We start from the raw sequence: 24,887 nt of genomic DNA, 5'->3' as shown, positions 1-24,887 counted from the left end.
GATCATGTAAAAAATATGATAGTTGAGTGGTGTGGAAACAGCTGCCCCTCCCTCCCCTACTAAAGTACTCTCACAATTCTCAACCTTTTAGCTCAGTAACCTGTGACAAAACCACAACATAATGAGAAATAGATTTAATCATGCTTTTATAAACTTATAAAGATGATAGAGTAACAATCTTTGCATCCGTATGCATTTCTGAAGGACAGATTTTGAGACACACAAACATTACAAGGAACAGGACCCATAACTTTCTTCCCTTACTTCAGGAATCAGGTAAGAATCTAGAAATAATCAGGAACAAATAGGACTTTTCGACATGTTATAAGTATGAAAGTGAAATGTTGGGAGAATAACAGAATGTAAATTAGCATGCATTTTCTGAAGTAAAAGGAATTTATAACTAACGATTGCTATTAAGTGCAATCTACCACTTTTCCTCTAAAAATGACCAGTTTCAAGGGGCACAGAGAGCAAGATTTTGAACATAATTAGAAACAGTTGGCAAGTACAATATGAACAGATCAAAAGTTAAAGGCAAAATATTGGAGGTACAGATGGACAGATGACAGATATAACTTGCATTATTACTGTACTCCAATCATGCAGTATGTACCTCTCCACCAAAAAAAAGAAATTTTACAAGGAAATTACCAAAAATATGATGCAAATTGAGAATCGTTGAGAACTGTGCACTCATCCAGTCACCCTCACTGATATCTGGTCACCTGCCACTTTGGATAAATATTAAAAGAAAAAAAAAACTCACAATCCAACAGCTTCATCCATAGGCAGCAACTGTTTCTTCACTGTTTAATATTTGTGGGCTTTAAAGTCCACATATTGATTGGTTAGGTGCACTGACCTCTCGAAAGTTAGTGCACTTAACCAATCAACATCTTCCTAAGGTGCCACAAGTGTGGCCATTTTCAAAAGTAGATCTATGGGCCATGTTTGTATTTTATTTTATATTTTAAGTAAATGGACAAAATAAAATATTAAAAGGGCTGGCACATCTTTTCTTCTATGCTGACCATGATTTGCAGAACTCCTAGAGATTTCTACAGAACCCTATTGTTTCACAAAACCCACTTTAAGAAAATCTACTCTAAACTATGCCCATACTTAGTTTTCCTACATGAGGAAAGCAGAGTCTTTAAAGACCCCTCCCTGCTTTGTTTACACGAGTTTTCTAAACACCTACCTGGGAGGACTGGGTTTAGATGAAGGAACATCAAGGCAAACTACATATCTCAATTCTCCACCCTTTACAATAAAACTGTAATAGATCAATTATATTTGTACCTAGTTACTATTTTTTGTTCTTATAAAATGGAAAAAAGTAAAACTGAATGGACATAACTTTCAAAGGCTGGAGCCCCTGGAATAACCCCTCCTTCAACCTTAAAAAGGGTCAGTAAAGTACAGTTGTGTACACTTACCATAAATGTAGATGTTTGAGTGTATTCACTGTTGCAGTCATTACATTTGGGAAATCTGCTGGCAGGTTGCAGATTAACAAAGTCTTGGGTCCTGCATCAGTTGCTGTCCCTTCTTCCAGGATGTCAGGTCGTCAGGGGTATAAAACATGCAGCTGACGCCATTACATCAGTTTTTCTTGCCCCAGATGTCAGGTGCCCCCCAAATGGGGAGCAAAATATATATAAGTAATTAAAAACACAAAAATATACCTCCAAACAAAAGCAAATACACCAAAAAGGCTTTTAAGCATAGTAAAAGAAAGTAGAGGTATAGTAAGAGAAACAAAGAGGGCTGAAGGGAGGGTAACCAGGACAGCAACAGTGAATAAACTCAAACATCTACATTTATGGTAAGTGCACACAACTGTACTATGTTATTCATGCTTCACTGTTGCAGTCATTACATTTGGGTTGATTCCCACAGCTATGGTTGGGAGGATGGGTTTATACAGCATTAGGACCAGCTATAAGGACCTGCAAAACAGCAGTGGCAAAGCCAGCTCTGGATTTAGAGAAAACTGGTAAGTGGTAATGCTTGGTGAAAGCATGAAATGAACTCCATGTAGCAGCTTCTAGAATATCCCTGGTAGGAACACCTCTGAGAAAGGCTGCAGAAGTAGATGCAGCCCTGGTGGCATGAGATCTGATCCCCTGGGGGATAGGTTTTCCATGGTGCTTATAGCAGAAATGAATACAATGGCTCATCCATTTAGAAATGGTTTGTTTAGAAATAGCCTTCCTCTCTGCCCCTGCAGCAAATGCTACCAGCAATTGTTCAGATTTTCTTCGAGATTTAGTCCTGTCCAAGTAGAATCTAAGTTGTCTGTGTACATCCAATAAATGCAGAATCCGCTCCCCCTTGTTCTGTGGATTGGGAAAGAAAGTTGGCAAATGAATGGACTGGGAGTTCAGGGTGTCTAAGAAGATGCTATTAAATTTACACACTGTGTCATCGAGAGGGATTACCTTGAGGATAGACCAGTCTATACTAGACAGTACAGAGTTCAATTGGGAGGTATTAAAGTTGGAGAGTTTACGACAGTCTCTGTAGAGGTGCGATTTGGGTAATTGGGTAGAGTGTCTTTGAATGGAGATAGGAAGATGGTTATGGTAAAGGTTAGGGGAGTTGGGTTGGATCCAATCGATCGTGGAGCTGGAGGAAGAGGTTTGGTGCAGGTGGTTATCAGCTGATGGAACCCCTGTAAGTTTATGCTAAGTTGTGGAGAGTCTGTAATGAGATTGGACCAATCAATGTTGACATCACCAAGGATGAGGGTTTCATAGTGAATGTTGTTGGAAAACCAGGATAAGATATTTTCCAGGGTTGGGATATTATTTCCAGGTGGGATATAAATGGAAGTGATTGCAAATTTCTTGTGAGAGTTAAGGTGGCAGTTTAGGATGATTACTTCAGCTGGCTGGAAGACAGGGGTAGGGAGGGTGAGAGGTTTAGGACATCAGAACAGAGGATGGAGACGCAACCTTCTTTCTTATGGAGTCTATCAGAGCAGTAAATGTTATAGCCTGGTGGGAGTATTTCATTACTAGAGATGTGTGGCTTTAGCCAAGTTTCACAATAGGGTTAGAATATGGGGTGAGGTATGGGCTACCCAGGAGTGTAGTTCATTGGTTTTGTTAGTGATACTTTGAATATATAATGAATAGATGGCTAGGTGTTTGTAAGAGGAAGTAGGTACACTGGGGGCATGGGGCATGGGGCTGGTGTGAGTTGTGAGGAAGTGGAAGGGTTGTGAGCTGTGTGGCGGTGGGGAGGTGGGGCCAGGGTTTGGGTGGATGTCTCCTGCGAGGAGTATATTGCTAATGAAAAATGCGTATGGAGTTAGGAGTCACTGTAGGTTGTAAGGTTTATTTTTGGATTTAAAAGAGGGGATAGATCAGTAGTAAAGTATGTTTATGAAGACAAGTAGTGGGGAAGTTGAAGATAGATGGAGAGATAATGAAGGTGTTAGAGGTGGGAGGGGTTTCAAAGATACATGATGTAGGAGTACATACATAGTGATGGGAAAGGTCAATATGATAGGAGGTAAGAGCAGAGAGTGATATGAGACTAAGGGTAATAAAGAACAAGAGTTGCATATTAAGGAGTGTAGAGGGGAGTAATGGAATGGGTAGGGGAGGTTATGTTGGTAGTAGGAAGTGATGTTTGAGAGCACAGTAAAGGTGGGAGTGGTTTAGGGAGGAAGCTGGTGCTAATAGGGTGGGGAGACAGGAAGGGGGAGGGATTGGATGGAATAAAAGTAATTGATGTGGGGGGGTGGGAATGGAGGTAGGGTAGAGGAGCGAAGTGAGCTCTAGCTCAGCAAGGGCGAACGAAGTGGGGTTGCACCCATGGAGCGAGCTATGAAAAACAATCAGTAAGGCAGGTAAGTATGGGGAAGTAGGAGAAGGAGAGATAGAGCTGGGTACAGCAGCTCATAGAGGTTAAGAAAGTGAATCCTTGACAAAAGAAGGTAGCCAGCAAGAGGCTAGAGATGTTCAGAAAGGACGGTATAGAGTAGGAAGAACAACAGAGAATGGGTCTAGGGAGAAGCACAGCAGGTAGATAAGCTGAAAGGGTAGGAGTAGTTAGAGGTAGAGAAAAGGGGGGGCCAAGGTAGAAGGAGAAGTAGGGAGTGGTCCAGAGATATGAAAGGAGATGGCCAACAGCAGAGCAGGCAAATTACATACAGAAATTAGCAGTGCATATTTTAACAAATTCACTATGGGAGGGGGTCACCCACAAAGAGACTTGATTGCAGGCAGTTCCAGGCAGGGAAGATCAGTGGGCTTTGCAGTAGAGAAGAGGTGGTAAAAGGCCTGTAAAAAAATGGAAGAGAGAAGAGAGGGGTTAGGGACAAAAGGAACCAAAAATTAAGTGTAATTTGAAAAAGGAGCTAAAAGGGTAGAGCTGTGTAAGGAGGGGTTATAGTGTGTAAGGAGTTGGATGGTGTGAGACAAGTGAGTGTGAGTGAGAGCTATTTGAGACAGTGATTGAAGGTAAGAATCAGGTAAGAGAGGGCTTCTGAGTAGTGTGGGTACAGGGGACGGGATTCAGGTAAGTGTTTCTTGGCAACTACCGGAATTAAACTTAGCAAGGCCTTACTATGTCTAGGCAACTCAGATCCTATATCACAGCTCAAAAAATTATTTCCTTAGTTATACCAATTTGCTCACCTAGTACTGCTATCAGAGTAGTCTGACAGGAAGTTTTAAAGCCTGACAACTTGTTACTATCACAAACAAATGTTCCCAATCACCTCTTTCTTTCCAATCACACCTCCAACATTTGCAATCTACCTGAGGAAAATGTATTTGGATTCTGCCTAGGGTATAAAAATACATATGGAAATATTTCCAAGCAAAAATCCTATATCTTCTAGACTTTGTTGCATATTTAGGAGCCAAACATACATCCTCCCATTGTTTCTTTGTGAATTGCTTATTCATTCTCTATTCCCAATCTTTTCTAACCTCCTGTGATTGAGTCCTATAGTTATCATGAAATGTTTTATATGCCCTACTAAATAACCCTTTTTAACAACAGTGTCTGTTCTAAATTCAACTAAAAGGTTTACCAGTGCTGGTCTTTCACATAGGATTCCTCTACCCCTTTCTGTTTGCCTACACTCTGATATAAATACTTAATAGGTAAGGCAGTCTTTATCCTGAAGTCTAAATGTATTCTTGGTCTCTTCCCATTCTATTACCTTTCCATCCATTCTCCATCCTCAACCCCTTTTTCCCATTTTTGCTTCCAATACCTTGGTTTCTTTCCCTGTTTTCTTAAGTAACCCCCGTGCCTATTCTCTGTACCCCTAATTGCAGTCATCACTATTGGTAGATTCTCCTTTCTCCATTCCCTTGTATTTAGTACTTAGAATACTTTCTGCTACTTGATGAATATAATTTCTGTATGGCTACTGTAATTCTCCTTAAAGATCTGCATACAAAATCCCACTCTCTCCTTATTTCTTGAGCTTACCCCATTTCATCATAATCCTTTTCCACTTTGAATTATAGTTTTCTGCTTGTGCTATGAATAAGAGCCTTAACTGTGTAGCTGTAAAATATCTCTTCAAACCTGGTAATCCCAATCCACCTTTTCCATTTGACTCTTGTCCTCTATCCCTCCAAGATAACATCCTTCAACTTTTTATTAACTGCTATCCACAACTTCTCATCTGGTTGATTAAAAATATGCCTGACCTGTGTATAAAACTAAAGGGACTAAAAACATTTTCACTGGTTGTATTTTGCTATCCATAAACAAGAGCTTCCAGTTCCTCATTTTTTGTATTATCTTTTGTTTAGTCACTTCCCACATATCCCTAGCTGCCATAATAAAATTCTTTTTTAACACATACTCCTATGTACCTCATTTTATCATGCCTCCATATATATGGGTATTGTTGATCTAATTTGTGTGAAGGTACATAATTTACAGCTATAGCCTCTGTTTTATTTTAATTAATTTTATATCTCAAACAAACTTGAAACTGTTTTAGAATGCTGCACAACACTGAGGTATCCTTTTCTGGTTTTATCTGGTACAAAAGAGTATCATTTGCAAATAAAGACAACTTTTCTAGATTATCATACCAACTATAATTGTGAATTTCTGAGTCCCTTATTTTCTTTGCCAGTGCTTCTAAATATAATGCAAACGACAAAGGGGAAAGATGACACCCCTTGTTTGGTTCCTCTGTTCAAACAGAACTATACCGAGAGAGGACCACCCCCAACTTTAATTTTTGCCTCCATTTCCTCATATATCCTCTTAATTAACCTTATTATTGTGTCAGGGAATGCAAATGCTTTCTGCTGTCCTATTCATAAAGTCCCAGATTACTCTGTTGAATGCTTTCTCTGCATCAAGACCCACCAAGAATAGTGGTATTTTCTTCTATTCTGCTTCCCTCTAGATCATCATTGTTCTACTAATGTTGTCAAATGTTTGCCTCTCCTCCACAAAACTACACTGATCCATATCTATAAATTTGGCAATCCCTGTGCCATTCTTTTAGCCATTATAGACATAAACACTTTATAATCACGGTTTAGAATCAAAATTGAACTATATGACGCTGGATCTGATGGGTCCATATTTAGGAATTAAAGCCACCGCAGCTTTCTTCCAGGATGTTGGTGCTTCCCTTCCTTTTAAAATAGTGTTAAGAAACACCTCACAGATCTTTATCAAATTCCTCCCTGTTAGCTTCCAAACCTCCACAGGAATTCCATCTATTCCTGGAAACTTTCCTGTAGATTGGATATACATCAGCATTTTTATATCATTTCTTCCTATTCTAATTTTTAATAATTAAGCCTCATCTACCTGTAACCTTGGTATATTTAATTTTTCCATAAATATTTGCTTTGGTGCTTTTTCTAGATTTATACCTTTCTCTGCTCCTCATACAGATTTTCATATAATATCCAGCATATTTCTAATACCTCAAGAGAATCTGTGGTTATTTTCCTTGTTATAGGCTCCCTAAGCTTGGCAATAGCCCTTTCTACTTTCTGTTGTCCGAGTCATTGTGATAAAAGTTTTTGTGCTCTGGAGTTATCATCAAAAAACAGTTGCTTAACAGTAATCTTTCTAAATGCATGCATATTATCCTGAATATAACTTCTGAATAATTTCCACTACCCATTCTTTAAATTCCTCTCTTTTAACAGATATGTGGGAAAGTGCCAGTGTCTCATTTTTACTTCATTATCCTGCATTTTTATCTTGGTTATTATTGGCATATGATCTGAAGTAGTTATTGGATGTGTATCAAAACTTTCACTTAAATGTACATGTTCCTGTGAAATATAATTTCTGTCTAGCCTAGTGCAGTTATTGTACCTTGGGAAATAATATGTAAATTCTCTTAAAGTTTCTACTACTGAATTCACATCTTCCATAACAAATATTTTCATCTTCATAAATATTTTCAAAAATCTACCAGTTTTTACCTTCTAGCCACCCCCCCCCCCCATACAGTCTCTCTGTTCCCAGTCAAATTCCCAGCTGAAAGCTGATTATTTCTCCCAGAATTTTCTTAAGCTCCATTGTATCAGTTTTAAGTGGAATATAAATAAATGCCAGGGTAATCCTCCTCCCTAGCCAGTAGCCCCTTCACACCACAAATCTACCATTATCTTTTTCCTCTTCTTTCACTTCTAGAGCTTCTCTATCAATTAATATTGTTAACTGCTTCTTGAACTAAATGTTGTAGCACATTCTTACATCTGAAAATATGGCTATACATTTGTTTTTTCCAGCATATTTTGTATCTGTAAATATGTTTTGTTCATTTCTTATGTGATCCTATTCACCCAGGCTGTGCCTGCAAATGGTCCATTGAGATCAGTGCACTACCATGGTAAACAAATACAAATAAATTAGTAAGCATCGGGGACAACTCTGTAAAATTCATTCCTAGCAGAATACATAAACATATTAGGGGAAAAATATATCTGGCTAGCTAGCCTTTTATCATCACACATCTCTCGACTTTGAAATTTCTCATAACTCAAGCAGTCAGGTTTTATTTATGTCACTATTCCACATCCTCCATCCCAAGATATGAGGAGCCATAAGCCAGATTTCTTGAAAAGCAGATGATTCCCCTGCTGAAATGCATCTCCTGCAACAGCACAAAATTCCTGCCAATTTCCCTAAACAAACTAGAATTGTTTAGCATTTAATATGACAAACCAGCTCAAACACATTCCAAGGCATAATTTTCATGTGTCATTTAGTCTTAATATAATTTTGTACTTTTAAACTTATCTAAACAGTCCCCTTTGGTCATCCAGTTGCTGTTTATTTTTATTTTTTTTTTATTTAACATTTGTTGACCGGGCTAGTCTAGCTGGATATATGTCCATTTTCAGTAGAGGCCCAGGGAGAAAAGCTCCACAAAGAACAGACAAATTTAAAAACAAATTACAGTTACAAAGCATTTAACTTCAGTGACAGATATATTAAAGTTTAGATAAGATAAAATACAGATAAAATACCACATCCCTTATTTTTGGGTTTGAATCTATTTTTTTTTCATAGAAGGAGAGTAACAAGAAGGAAGAGGGAAATTATTAGAGTAGGGTCTTAGTAAGGAGTTGGGAAAGAGACAAGTAACAGAGGAGAATGTAAAGAGGAATAGGAGAGAGAAGTAAAGTGAAGCTGAGCTTCAAGTAGAGCAGGAAGCAGGAGGTGTATCTATTAAGTCTAGCTGGGTAAACTAAGTCCAACTTTCAGGTAAACTGACCTTTAAAATATGAAGAATATAAGGTGGAATAGCTAAGGAAAAGTTACATGGTGATGTAGCAGGAGGAGAGAGTTTAGTCAGGGTTGCTGTAGGGACAGAGCCAGCGGCTGGTAAGTTGAAGTTTAAGTTTCTTTTTGAAAAGTGAAGTAGAGGAGATATTAGTGAGGTCACCAGGAAGTAGGTTCCAGCTTTTCCCCACTGTGTAAGAGAAAAGGGAGTCACCTGCTTTATTGTTGGATTTATGTGAAGATACTAATAGTTTATTAGATGAGCGAAGGTTAGAAAGATTTTTATATGGACTGATGAGATTTGTAAGAACTGGTGTTTTATCTGGATAATAAAGGATTTTTTGGGTGATAATTAGTCGCTGAAATAAAAACTGATTGTGCAGTTCAAGCCAACCGAGTTGTTTTAAATTAGGCAGTGGTGTGTTCTAAATGGGGAGCTGGTAGCAAATCTGGCTATACTGTTATAGAAGGTAGTCAACTTGTTCAGGTTAGTTTTAGAGAGATTAGTATATATAGGTGAGGCATAGAAGAGAGTAGAGATAAGGTGGGTGTGGGCAATGGTAGTTCTGGCTGTAGGAGTGAGGAAGGGCTTGATTTTGTAGAGGGATCCAAGTTATTTGTTTATCGATTTTATTGTGGTATTAATATGAGTATCATAGTTAAGGTTATGGTCAATAGTAACTCCTAAAAAGTTTGGTTGTTGTGTCAGGAGATATGACTGTGCTGTTTTTGGATTTAATAGAGAAATGAAGTGGAATAGATTTTTGTGTTGGAGTAAGTAGCAGTAGTTTAGTCTTTTTAGGGTTAAGGAGGAAACATTGCTGTAAAAAACAGTCTTCTACAAGCTAAAAGACATTTTGGGTGAGGGACTAAAGTTCAGCTGGGCTTGTGGCTGAGGAGACTAAAGTGGAATCATCAGCATATTGTATGGTTACAACTTGGGGGATACAAGAAGCTAGATTGTTGATAAAGATTGAGAATAGTAGAGGACCTAGAATAGATCCTTGGGGTACACCAAGGGAGACAGGAAGAGGGGAGGATACAGTGTTTTCCCAGAGCACTGCCTGTTTCCAATTATCTAAGTAAGGCTTGAACCACTGTAGTACTTGAGTGTCAAGTGAGAGTGATTTCAGAAGATTCAAGAGAATATGATGATTAACCATGTCAAATGCTTTTGAAAGATCAATAAAGACAGCAGATGAGAGGATGTTATTGTTATGGTTTTTGTTGATGTGATCAGTAAATGAAAGAAGGGCAGTCGCAGTGCTAGGAAAGGGACGAAAGCCATGCTGAGAGTGAGCTAGTAGTCCATTTAGTAGGAGGTGGTCAAGTAGTTGGCAGTGGATGCATTTTTCCATGATTTTAGCTAAGGGAGAAAGTAGGGCAATTGGACGAAAGTTGGAAAGTTCTGTTGAGTTTCCACCCTTATGAAGGGGGATAATATGTGAGATTTTCCAGATGGATGGGATAGTACCTTCTTTTATGGTTCTGTTAATTAGGATTGAGATAGGGTAAGCAATTACTTTGGCTGCAATTTGAAGATACTGAGCAGGTAGTAGGTCTGCAGAGGGGCTAGAGGGTTTGAGTTTTTGTAGGAGGGTACAGATGAGGGATGTAGGGACAGGTTAGAATTGGAAAGTGGGTGGAGAGGTAAAGGAGGAGGGGGGGTGAATAAGTGGATACAGGAGGTAGTAAGTTAGCTAGAGACTGGATAGCTTCAGTAAAGAAGTTGTTGAAGGAGTCAGCAATTTGTTTGGGAGTGTCTTTGGTGATACCAGAAGGGGTGGGTGTCTTGGAGCTGCCTGGATGAAGGAGTGTACTGATCCCTGACCAGAATTTCCTTGGGCTTAGGTGGTTGTTTTGCTGGAGTTGAAAGAATATTTTTTTTGTCTAATAGTACAGATGCTTTAGTAGAGAATTTTATATGATAAGATGGGTCCTTAGAAGCATGCCATCTTGACCATAGTTTGTTTCTCAGCAACATTTTGTGCTTAGTTTCTTTTGTAACCCAAGGTGCAATTTTGGTCCTATTCCTAAAGGTACGGGAAGGGGCATGGATGTTGAGGATTTCAAGGAACTTAGAATTGAAATAGGCCACTGCTTCCTCGAGTTGAAGGTGTTTTAAGGGTGACCAGTTGCAAAGGCTTAGTTCATTTTGGAATTGTTCATTTTGGAACTGCTCAGGGTTAAAGTGTTTATTGGAGTGAGTGGTTCTGAAGGTTGTAGGTCTGGGTGTCACCAAGGACAATGGTTTCTTGAGGATAGGTCGTGGGCAGCCAGCTGAGGATATTTTCAAGGAGGTTGATGTTATTACCTGGTGGAAGATAAGAGCATAGAATATAGATGGACTTACAAGTATTTAGTTGTAGTTTGGCAAAAAGAATTTCAGAGTTGGTGTCAGATGGAAGACAAGTGTTTAATGGTATAAGTTGGAGCCCTGTTTTATATATTAAGGCTATGCCCCCTCCCTTCTTGTTAGGGCGATCCACTCTTAAAATACTACATTCTGGAGGGGTGATATCACAGTCCTGTGATAATGGTTTTAGCCATATCTCTGTAAGACATAAAATGTCAAAGTTGTGTAACTGAAGTAGGGCATGAAGCTGAGTTATTTTATTGTTAATACTACGTATGTTTAAATGAGCTAATAAGAGGGAGTTAGGAGAGTGTGTAGGGATGTGTAGGGATGAGGAAGAAGGACTGGTTGTGTAGGTAGTAGTGTTGTTGGTGGGGCCAGGGTTGGGATGAATGTCACCATCTATAAGGAGGTGAAGGTGTAATCTGCAGGTGTGAATTAGTGTTAGATTTGGTAAGGTTTGCGGTTTCTTGATATGGTAGTGTTTGTAGTAAATATGGGTGACTCTATGATACATTGGGAGGAAATAGTTGGATGTATATGTTATGTTTATGTGTTTTAGGGTAGGTGATAGAGCAGGAAAGGATGTTTGTTTTGAGGAGTGATGGAAGTTAGAGCAGTCAAGGTGTTCATAGGCAGTAGAGATATAAGTAAGGAAAAGGGAAGGGAGAATTGAAAACAATAGGGGATGAAATAGTTATGATGCTAAAGAGGTGGAGCGTGGGAAGTAAGGAGAGTGGAAGAATAACGTAGAGGAGTGGTGAGGTAGTTGGAAGATGTTGGAGAGGGATGGAATGTGATTGGCTGATAGGGCAGTGGGAGTGGGTAGAGAGGTATAAGGCTAGATGCACTGGGGGTGGGTGGAATTTGGGGGTAGGGTAGGGGAGCAGAGTGAGCCCACAGGGTGAATGGAGTGGGAAGAGCCAAGCAAGGAGGGGAAAAAACAGCCTGTGAAAAACAATGAGTGGAAATGCTGATTGCTGGTGGTAAGTTAAGGTGCAGGTAGGTGAAAGAGGTGACAGATGTAGAGATACTCTGAGTAGGTTGGGACAGTAGGAGGTTAAGGGGGTGAAAATGGAAGCTTAAAGTAGGTCTAGGCAGAGTTAAGTATGTAACAGTAGCTTTTAATTAAATAAGTAGTTACTTTTAGTAAAATCAGTAGATAAAAATGAGTTAACTAAGTATTGCAAACATGAGGGAGTAGGATAGATTTATAGGGAAGAGGGTGCCATCTAGTGGGTAAAACCTGTAGTGCGCAATAACTCCTGGGAGGAAAGAAGTAATCTAGTAGTAGGAGAGGCAAGTATGAAAGCCAAGTAAAGGCTATGAGAGGGGTGGGGGAGGTAAGAAGTAGGAAAGGGTATGGCTGCTGGCTATCCTGGAGAGGTAGGGATTTTAAATAGACCTAGTGTTTAGACAACTATACTGTTCAAAAAGCAGCAGACACACTTTCTTGCTTTCTTGAGGGGATGGATTCAGAGGATGGCTTCTATTCTTTATTATAGGAAAAGGCAGCAGGTATTATTGATTAGAAGGAATCCTGGTCATCAGATAGGACAGGTTCCAACCCTAATGGAGGACAGGCAGCTTGTCAGGCTGGGTAGAACAAGGGAGAAAGAAGACAAAGTAATAAATAAACCATGTAGGACAGTTAAGCCAGATAAAAAATAAAAATACAAATAGTGCTATGCTGAGAACATTGAAACAGATAAGGACTGACACACATTAGAATAAAAGAAAATTAAACTATTGATAAAAAGCAAATAGACTTTTAAGCCGGCTGAGGTAAATTCTTAACATACAGTAGAAAATAGCTAAGGCAATTCCAGGCTAGAGAAAAGCAGTTAAGGTGTATACAAGCTCACGACAGTAATGTGCCATGTTCCACAAGCCCACTATTATGTCGTTCACAACACAGGAAACTTTAGGATAAAGGACGCCCCTAGTAAAATGCATAACTCTTACAATTAGTATACCAGCTTCCCAATAAACCACGTTACAGAATAAAGCCTGTTAAATAGGCACAAATCCTCAGTCAAATAATGCAGAGACTAATGAGGAATAAAAATTAGGCTGGGAGAATAGCTTACATTTGAACGATGCTAAGACCGTTTACCTAGTTAGCGAGAGTGAACAGACAGGCTAAACACTGTGAAATTCACTGCCGAGACTGGAGAAATACAGTGTTTATGCAAGGCAGTCTCTAAATAGCCCAAGGTAGACTTGAGGTTCACTGTAAGTAAGCTAAGGCCTAGGACTGGCTAAATAAGAACAAACAGTCTAAAACACTGAAAGCTACACTTCCGAGACTGAAGAGATAAAGCGTTTGTGCAAGGCAGTCTCTAAGTAAAAGCCCAGGTTTGGCTTGAGGTTCACTAAAAAAGGTAGCACTTAGGGCAGTTAGTAGTTATGGGTGTTATGCATAAAGCAGTTCCACATGGACCAAGCATACCCAAGTGGCACATTACTACGATAGTAATACCAGCATACTTACGATGTAAGTTAGAAAATACATGGGTGAAAAAAGAAACAATGTAAAAACGAATAGTAAATAAGGCTAAAAAACGACAAAAAACAAAAGTACCGCTCAAGTCCAAAGGTCATGCTTCCCAAAGGCAAAGAAACAATGAAAAAAATAAGTGGAAAATGACCACGACGACTAATAAAATAAAATAAAATTTATTGAAACAAAGATAAGCGCTTTCACGTACTAGGTACGCTTCTTCAGAGCTAATAAAATTGCAGGTTCAAACTTCCATTTTATATAAAAAATGTAATTGATTAAATATCCCAATTAAATACATTGTTTAGTAATTACATTCAAGACAAGAGACATCACATGCTGATTCAGCCTTAGCTTTTCATCTCTCATTGATGCCTTTTATACATATTTACATGGCTATGAGTGAAAACGCAAGATATAAATTCACATAATAAATGACATTAAAATATCGCTTGTAATAAATGTAAAAACATATTCTTAAATATTGTTAACTTAAAAATAAATAAATAAAATAAAATAAAATAAATAAATAATTCCAAACATGACATTTTGAGCAAAACTGTCTTTATAAATCTATAGCGCAGCAGTGTCTCTAACTTCATTGCCGTACATCAAGAATAGGTTTAATATTAACCGCTTGGTTGAGTCCAGATTCTAAGTGAGCTTTCAATCTAAAAATCCAAGATAGTTCAGTGGTTTCTAAAAAATTCTTATTATTCCCTCCTCTCCTATTATGTTGAACTAATTGTAAAACCCTGAACTTAAACTTATGATTAGGATATTCTATTATATGTTTGGCTAACGCATTCGATTGATTGTTCTTTCTTATTTCATAGACATGACCATAAATTCTCTCCTTTAATTTTTTGGAGGTCATGCCAACATAAAAAGCTGTACAAATCTTGCAGGTGGCAAGATAGATCAAATTTGTACTATCACAATTAGCATAAAACCTGGGCTCAAACCTATAATTCATGTTGGGATGAATAAAAAACTGATCCTCAGTTATATGTCTGCACATCTTACATTTATTACAAGTGAATGTGCCCAGTTACTTTTTATTAGTTTCATGTGTATCATAATGATGTTCTTTACAAATAATTTTCTTAAGGTTCTTGCTATTTCTATAGCTGAAACTGGGAGTACACCCCACTATCCTACATGTCTTGGAATCCATTGTTAGCACATGCCAGTTTTTCCTGATAGTATTAACTATCATATTATTATTGTTAGTATATTTTGTGACAAAAGTTATTCTGGAGCTAAAATCAATCTTCTCCATCTTCTTATAGCCATGACTAGATGTTCTGAAAAATTGTTTCTTCCCCTTAAGTATCAAACTTTTATTTTTATCCAAGATGTCTCTATTATATCCCCTATCTAAAAACAAATTATATAATTTATCCAATTCTACCTCCATATCTGATGTATCCTCACATAACCTCATAATCCTGGTAAACTGTCCTTTTACTACATTTGAAAAAAACAAATCTAGGATGCATACTAGTATAGTGTAGAAGTGTGTTTTTCCAACAAGTCTTCCTATGCAACGAAGTGGATATTATACCCCTTTCTTTTTTGGTTATGGTAACATCTAAAAAATTAATCTTATTGTCTGAATATTCCAAGGTGAATCTTAGAAACACAGTTGTAGTTTCCAGTTGATTAACAAACGCCCTCAATTCATTTATGCTGCCGCTCCAAAAAAGAAGTATATCGTCTACAAATCTTTTATAAAAAGATCACCTGTGAAAAAAGCTTATTATTAAATAAATATTCATTCTCCCAATAATGAACAACCATATTTGCATATGAATTTGCACAGGGGGTGCCCATGGCCACCCCCCACTTTTGTGCATATAATTGATTTCTATACATAAACAGATTATTATTAAGTATGGTGTCCAATAACATCGTAACTAATAGTTGTGTGTCTTTACTGACATCCTGATTCGAATTTAAAATTTCCCTTATAGCTTCTATCCCAAAATCATTTGGGATAGAGGTAAATAGATTTTTCACATCAAGGGTAACTAATAAATATTCAGAGTCAGGCACTGTATTATTGAATCCAACTAGTTGTTCAAGTAATTGATAACTGTCTTTCAAAATGCTAAGAATTTTGCATACTAAAGGGCCCAAAATACTGTCAATGTATACTGATATGTTTTCCGTTACCCAGCCATTGCCTACTACTATAGGCCTCATGGGCAAAGGAAAAACATTCTTGTGTATTTTGAGTAGACCCTTTAGATGAGGAATCCTGGGAAATTGTATCAAAAAAATAGTTATATAGATCTTCAGGTATCTGTCCACACATTAACAAATCATAAATATCATCATGAACTCGCTTAATCACATTCCAGAGATATTTACGATCAATTTCCAAATACGTACCCACTTTGCTTAACATTTCCAGCAATCTTCAGCATTTAATAGCACATCACCTCCACCTTTATCAGCTGGTTTTATCATGATATCACTGTTATTACTTAAACTATGTAACGACTGTTGTTGCTCCTTAGTTAAATTAAAATATATGCATTTATGTTGTTGTTTCAAAAACTCAGCATAAAAGTAATTTTCACAAAGTTTAATGAAGCTATCCACATGGGTGGGCAGAATAGGAATGAATGAGTTTCTGTTTCAATATGTTTGATTAGTTCGCTCATTCTCTTCATTAAACGCAAACATTAACTTGAGCGCTACATTTCGCCTAAACAGTCTTAGATCCACCAATAACTCACTTAAATTGCTGGATTGTGAAGGGATGAAAGATAACCCCTTATTAAGTAAAGCAAAGTCCGAAGGCTAAAAAACACAGTGCAAACTAGCGATACCCATTTGGATAACTGTACAGGCATCAATCAAATCAATTTATTACACACCATAATGAATTTAATGAATAGTTAAATAAGGCTAAAAAGAAACACTGTGCAAACTAGCAATAGCCATTTGGATAACTGTAAGGCATCAATCAAAACAATTTACTACACACCAGAATTCAGGTAACCTAAGTTGCACCAGAGAGCACATACTTAAGTAGCAGCAATTACATCATATCAGTGTAAACGACACATACTCAACTTGCTGTCCATGCACTTTCAAAGGCAAAAAGCAGTTACACCATTAAACAGAGCTTGAGTAGTATCAACTCAATGAGGCAAAATACAAGTAAAATGGTAATACAGTAAAACAGAATATACGCTTACAATAGTTGTAACCACCAGGCTCCAGGGACATGCAGTAGCCAGAAGAGGCAAGGAATCAAAGATGGCGCCACAAGGGAGAGGGTTTATTTGATAGGTTCAGAAAGGATATGAGGTAAGGGAAGGAGGGATATAAGGGCAAGGGGAGGTACAGACCAGAAAAGGCAAATGAAACGGTGTCTTTCAATAGAATGGAAAGGTCACTTAAGTAGAGGGGGGAGGAGAGGAAGTGCGGAGGGGAGGTATGGAACAACCAAGGTGAAAAAAAAAGAGGGGAAAGAAAAAAAAAGAAAAGAGAAGAAAAGAAAAGTCAGCAAAGGGCAAATTAAGGTTGGTAGGTGATGAGACAAACACTAGGCAGGGTAGTGATGCATGGGGAAGGAAAGAGAAATGGTGAGAAAGAAGCAAGAAGACAGAGAAATGGATATAGATAAGTATGAAATGAGTGAGGAAGATAAGTAGATGGTATGTGACAATAGGGACAGAGCCAAGCAAGGAGGAAAAACACAGCCTGTGAAAAACAATCAGTGGAAATGCTGATTGCTGGCGGTAAATTAAGGTGCAGGTAGGTGAAAGAGGTGACAGATGTAGAGATAGTCTGAGTAGGTTGGGACAGTAGGAGGTTAAGGGGTGAAAAATGGAAGCTTAAAGTAAGTCTAGGCAGAGTTAAGTATGTAACAGTAGCTTTTAATTAAATAAGTAGTTACTTTCAGTAAAATCAGTAGATAAAAACGAGTTAACTGAGTATTGCAAACATGAGGGAGTAGGATAGATTTATAGGGAAGAGGGTGCCATCTAGTGGGTAAAACTTGTAGTACACAATAACTCCTGGGAGGAAAGAAGTAATCTAGTAGTAGGAGAGGCAAGTATGGAAGCCAAGTAAAGGTTACGACAGGGGTGGGGGGAGGTAAGAAGTAGGAAAGGGTATGGCTGCTCGCTATCCTGGAGAGGTAGGGATTTTAAATAGACCTAGTGTTTAGACAAATATACTGTTCAAAAAGCAGCGGACATACTGTCTTGCTTTCTTGAGGGGATGGATTCAGAGGATGACCTCTATTCCATATTATAGGAAAAGGCAGCAGGTATTATTGATTAGAAGGAATCCTGATCATCAGATAGGACAAGTTCCAACCCTAACGGAGGACAGGCAGCTTGCCAGGTTTCTTGCTTTATTGAGGGGATGGATTTAGAGGATGGCCTCTATTCCTTATTACAGGAAAAGGCAGCAGGTATTATTGATTAGAAGGAATCCTGGTCATCAGACAAGACAGGTTCCAACCCTAATGGAGAACAGGCAGCTTGCCAGGTTTCTTGCTTTCTTGAGGGGATGGATTCAGAGGATGGCATCTATTCCTTATTATAGGAAAAGGCAGCAAGTATTATTGATTAGAAGGAATCCTGGTCATCAGATAGGACAGGTTCCAACCCTAATGGAGGACAGGCAGCTTACCAGGGCTTACAATAGTTGTAACCACCAGGCTCCAGGGATACGCAGAAGCCAGAAGAGGCAAGGAATCAAAGATGGTGCCACAAGGAAGAGGGTTTATTTCAAACATTAAAGGATGTAATTTTAAATTAGCTTTTACAGTGACTGTCCTTGGGCTAAGAAACTGAAACAGAACATCAAAGATAAGTAACATCCATCCCTTCACTTTCAAAACTATATACTTATACATCATCAACAGAGAAGACAAAAAGCCTTCCAATTCCTTCTTATCTCAAGTGAATACTACAATCTTATGGATCACCTTCCCCTCTCTGAGTCAAAGATTACAGGTTGCCAAACAAGCCAACTGAACAATATTACGTTTGACCAACATCCCATCAAAATGCCTTTAACACAAATCTAGGAATGGACTCAACCGAGCTACCCATAAAGAGCATAAAGACCTACCTGCACTAAAATAGATATGTGATGCAGTCAACAATTTTGTTGAAGGGAGCTCTATGCCTGGCATACAATGCATTGTCAGATCCCGCTCTGATGGACTGCCTGCCTTGGTGTTATACAATTTGTTGTTTAGTATGTTCATAAATGGTTCTGTATTGTAAAAGCATGATTTAAGACATAAGATACAGTTTGGTAGTATAAAGATAATAAGAGATATAGTAAGGGAGTTTGGGGCCCCAGACCATTCCCCAACACCCCAAAGCTAACTTTGGAGTTGTCTGGACTAGAGCAGAGACATTTTGCAGTTCACCTTATAGCAACATAGAAGTAAAATACAACATTTTAAAATAATTCTGGAAACCAGCATTTGGCACGGTCGTACTTTTTGAAGAATGCTGTTTTCTGTTTTATTTTATAAGATGGAGCATACACTCTTAAAACATTATTCATAGGTAAGTACTAGACAAGCTCCCCTTATGGGCCATTTTAAGCCTAGCCAATTTCCTCTTTTGTGCTCAAATTAACCAACCCATTTAGTTAGAGAGTGGCCTTATCCATCCCATGGTCGATGATTATTTATTACCCCTAATGAAAAGAACAGGGGTCATACCACAAATAATTTGAGGAAACTCATGCATGGGATAAAGCAATAAGAAGCTGCCTCTGTCCATTAGTAGTAGAGGGGGCAGTCCAGGGGTAAGTTTTCTGTTTCCCATCCATAGAGCCAAATTGTGCTTGAATATGGGACAAGGAGGGATAAATAAATAAATAACTAAAATAAACTTTGTTTTATGTGAATGGGGAGTCTGTCCCAAAGCTGTGGTATCCTCAGTGAGATATACCTGCCCCTGAAACCATTCTGTTGCTGTTGCAGATGTTTAGATCCCAAGACAGTATTTCTGATGGCATCTGACATGCTGATGTGGAGCAAAATCTATCAGCATTGGGTCGAAAGATACCTTGTAAGCCAGATACAGGTCACCTCTTAGCAGTTTATAGGATACAGAGCACAGTGCCATGGCTTTGAGTTGGTCAATGTAGGATATGTTCTTTAGGCTTTTTATCTTTTTAGTAAGGTACCTCTATGGGCATTTCAGTTGCTGCATGTGTCTGGAGAGATGCATGCCAAAAGGAGCATTATACTCAATGAATGGCATCATGATGGCTGAGTAAAGGGGGAACAATCCCATCCCTAGAGCTAAACATAATCCCTTTGTTTACAAGCTGTGTAATATAGAAGGACTTTATTACGATAATGGACATATGCTGGTGAAAAGTTAGGTCACTGTCCACATAAGTTTCCAAATCCTGAACAAATGTATCAACCCTTAGAGGTGTACAGTCAATGTGGTAGCTACCTGGGGTAAATAAGCACTTATCTAAAATATCCTTCTCTGACTGCAGCTGTGACATGGGGAGGTGGGTTCTAACTGAAGTTGTGACATATTGCACTGCACCTTATAGTGACAAAGAAAGAAAAAATACTATTTAAATATAAGGAACACATACTATTAGCATAACAGCATTGCTATTGGAATGCCGCTGTGACAAAGATACAGCATTTTAAAATATCTTCACAGACCAACATTTAACACTGTATTGCTGAATTTAAAAAAATACACCCACACTACTAACAACACAGCATTACTGTGCAATGTGAAATTCTTGTCCCAGGATTACAGTGGAAAAGTCCCAAATGGACACTATGCAATACATTTTGCAATAATATGAAACTAAAATAGACCACTGTAATTTATTTTATCACAGAAGGTGAAATTTTCTGCCTTGCATTTTTTTCACTTGGAACAATTATCAGCATAGTATTATCTTATGGTAATAAGTAGCAGTCTGAAGTACACCTATTGTGGTATAGCATGGTGGTGGTCTCAAAAGAAGCTAACATTCTGCATTGCACTTTACAGCAATGGAGAAACATAGAGTGGAGATCCCCATCCAAGCTCGTAGCCTAACTCTCATTTTGCCAAGAATATGACTACAGAAAGTTGTCAGGTATGAGATGGGGTGACCAGACGAAATGGAAACCAATATCATGAATGCTCAGAAGGGACAAGAGAATGATAAAAAAATTAAATACAGAGAGAGCCAGATAGTGGAAGGCATTCATGTACCAAAATGAGGACATTACATATATATTTATTTCACCATTGGAACCACTTGCCTGAGGCAGAAACCCCATACATTCCATCCTTCTTATGGTTCTGATACTAATCTCATTTCAGGCTTTATAAAACATTCCACACTCCTGCAGTTACAAGTCAATGCTTCAAAACACACTCTTAACTCAGTATTAACTATCTATGCAAATATAACTTTGTATTCAACAGGTCACTGAATCACTTGTTTTCCTTTGCTGAAAATACTAACACTCCCCTGTATACCATTGCACTTAACATTAGTATAAACTTTTTAAATGCAACTTTTCAAGCAACTCATTCACTGTTATTTAAACACATTTCAACAGCAATGCTGCAATCATTTATACTATAAATATTAGTTTCAAAGTTTGCATGCAACTCTATGCATACATATCCATCATTACTTGAGGTACAAATCTTTATGCACATACTCATTCAGGCAGGACTTACTGCTATGCTACCAATTTTGGTGGTTTATTGCCTTCTAAATCTCGTAAGAAAGACAGAAACAAAAACCCAGATGAATTCCAGTCTCCTCCCTTTATGCCAGTTAACACTCAAGAGGTGACTTTTATAATCTACACAAATTTATCAACCAAATTTTGTGCAGTGATAACTCCACGCACAAATGGTCATGGCCCCACATATTAAAGTGGGAAACAGTAGCATTTGCTCCCTTAACATCACAGTTAATGTTAAAATCACAGTTTTATAACATAATATCTAACATGACTCATACTTTGAATATGATTGTAATTTATCACATTCATTTCTCCATGTCTATTCAGTATCAAAAACTTTATGGGCAGACTTAGTAAAATTTCATTAAAGCACTCCACCAGCATTCACAGTAATAAGTCACTAACTCCAAACAGCTTCACTAAAACAAATTTTCTAGATACCACAACTAATCTGACACTATAATGACTGCAATGGGGGCACACTTAATATTTCACTCAACTGGTCTGTTAACATTCAAAATACCACTACTTTTAAAAAGATTAATGATGATAAATTTTCTACATATGCCACTCTTTTCTCACTGCCCTTTAACAGCCAATGTCATTATGCATTTGTTATAATCACTTACAGACACAAATCTTAAAGGAAACCTCAGAAATATTAAATTACCATTTATATGGCTGTAATTTCCTCTTGCAAACTTGTGATCCCAGATGAGACGTTAATTACAGAACCATTGTCATCATCCTTGATCCTCTTCCTGTCCTTGCTCTGCCACTTCAATGGTTTCCAGACAGTCATTATTTTTAACACAGTTCTGCTACAGGTGCCTTACTCACATTCCAGCATCGGAAACCAGCCTTGAAATATATTAAATTGCCAAATGAGATAACATCTGCTTTCTCTGTGAGGAATACCTTAAAAACTCCCTGAAAACCTAAATTATACCAAAATTTTGAATCATCAATATTCATTGTTATGGACTAAAACTGCACCCTCTTTTGCACAGTAAACTCCAAGAAATCCCAATCCACCATTACCAGTCTACTTTCCATTAAAATCCACTTCCTAGTCAACACTTCTGCAGTGAAACGTGTTCCTTCTCATGCCAGCTCAAACAATGAAACAAAATTAATCTTGGATATCCTCACATGATTTGCCAGTGGTGATGTTAGCCTATATGCTTTCCCTATTCCAACAATCAGTTCGAGAACAAGTCCATTGTACCATTTTGGTTTCACAAACTTGAGAGTCAAAAATCATCCTCCCCTAAAACTTCACTCAGTCTTTAATTGCACCTTTACTGCAATTTCTTGCTTTGTCCTCCATGTCAACCAGCATTTGTACAGTATATATAACTTGACTACCCAATTCTACCAACTTATTTCACAGTTCTGTCACTCACTGTTCTAAAGTCATCATGAATGCTGCTCCTTCAGTAACTAAATGGAATCACAGCCAGAGTAATGAAAGCTATGTACTTACCATAAAGTTAGATCTGTGTTGTCTTCTTCCATCCATCCCAATACTTGGATATAGTGGATCAGATCTGTGGATAGCAACTTAAGACTTCGGCTCCATGGTTCAAGCTCCTCTCCCATAGTGCAACAACCACTCTACCCCCAGACTGAGTTTGCCCTCATAGATATATCATAACCACAATGTGAGCAAAATACTACCTCCCAAAGTACTGTAGCCACATACAGCAACCAAACAGGGTTGCAACCAAGAAAGGATGCAGGAAGGTCCAGTGCAGCCCAATAGGAGTAATAAGAGTTACAATTTAGAAGGGGAATGGAGGGACAGGATGTTGAGGCAGACAGAAGATGACAACATGGATCTAGCATTTTTTCATATCTAATGTTGCCTTTTCTGTCTAACTCAAAACGTGGGACATAGTCCACAGCTAGAAAATCCCCAGGGGAGTACAATGGAAGGATATTCTGTAGATTAGTAGAGTGAAAATCAGCTCTAGATCTAGACTGCAGGTGAAGCTTGTAATGAGAGACAACCATGTAGGCTGCTGCACAAATATCATCTACAACGACGTGGTTAAAGCCACAGAAGTTGCTACTTCTCTGGTAGAATGTGCCTTCAGTTTAAAGGGCAATGACAAGCCTTTAGTCTTACAGACAAACATAATACATTCTAATGGCCACCTTAATAAGGTAACCTTAGATACACTGGAATCCAACTTTGCCTTAGAAAAGGACATTTATTTATTTATTTAACATTTGTTTACCGGGAAAGACTGACTTGGAACAAAGCCAGTTTTCAGCGGAGGCCCAGGCAGAAATGCTCCAGATGCATGTCTTTGTAAAGTGGGAGGAAACCGAAGCACCCGGAGGAAACCCACACAAATACAGGGAGGACATGCAGACTCGGCACAGAAGGCACCCCAGCCGAAAATCAAACTGGAAAACCTCTTGCTGTGAGGCAACAACTCTACTGCTGCACCACTGCGCTGTCCATGAACAGTTGATCACTTTTATTAAAGTTTTTAGTACAGTGTAAATAAAACCTACGCTGATGGTGAACATCCAAGGAGTGAAGAAAATATCCTTTATTTCAAAATTCCCCTGGCTGAAGTAACAACCACCAAATACAACTTCCATGACAGAAATTTTAAATCTGATAAAGCTGTAGAAGTAGTGCTGTTTTTTTACAATGAAAACACTGAAACAAAGTTCCAATAAAGTGAGTTCTTTTGCAAAAACACACTATGGTTTTTGTTCTATAAATTTCTGTTTTCTTTTTTGTTAGTCTTTGGAGCCAACTCTATTTTTGCTTGGTAGCTGTTGAAAGGAAAATTAGTTTCCAATGACATGCCATCTTGATTTGCAATTTATTAAAATGGAGTTAGCCCTGCTGGGCAAAGCCCTTTTTCAAAAAAAAAAATATATATATATATATATATATATATATATATATATATATATATATATATATGGGTGCACTTCACTATCTCGAAATACTGAAATCTTGAACTTCAGTATCTCAAGACTAAAATATCAAAAGCCCAGTTGCGTGAAAGTACACATAACCGAATCCGGAAATGTCGAATCAGCGGCTATGGTGGTGTGCTGTGCTAATGGATAGCTGGAGATTCAGGTAAGTGTTTATATTTTAAGGGTTTTGGGTAGGGATTTTAGTGTATGTTAGTGTATTGGAAAGTTGTAGGTGTAGGTTACGGTATGTAGGTAAGAGTGTGAGTATGTAACTGTTGAGAATGGTGGTGTTTGTATGTATGTGATGTGTGTTTGTGCAAGGGGAATATAGAGTATGTAGTGGTGGGTTTAGTGTCTTTGTCTTTTTAGTGCAACCTTGGAGTTAGTATATATAAGTAGCAGAGTTGTGGGGGGCACAGCACGCCACATGGGGGGTGCAGGGGGGCTTGCCCCCCTGATTATATGTAGGGTAGGTTTATGTATTTGTGTTGTTTCTGTGTGTTTTGTTTGTTGTAATGTGAGGAGGAAGGTGTGTTTGTGTGGTGGAGGGTGTATTTAAAAGTCGAGATTTTGAATTTCTCACTTTTGGGGTTTCAGTATTTTGAATTTTC

Source organism: Protopterus annectens, chromosome 4.part0 (assembly GCF_019279795.1).
Source record: "Protopterus annectens isolate FY-2018-M chromosome 4.part0, PAN1.0, whole genome shotgun sequence".
NCBI lineage: Eukaryota > Metazoa > Chordata > Ceratodontiformes > Protopteridae > Protopterus > Protopterus annectens.
The sequence above is the reverse complement of the archived record's forward strand: the minus strand, read 5'-3'. Positions refer to the sequence as shown.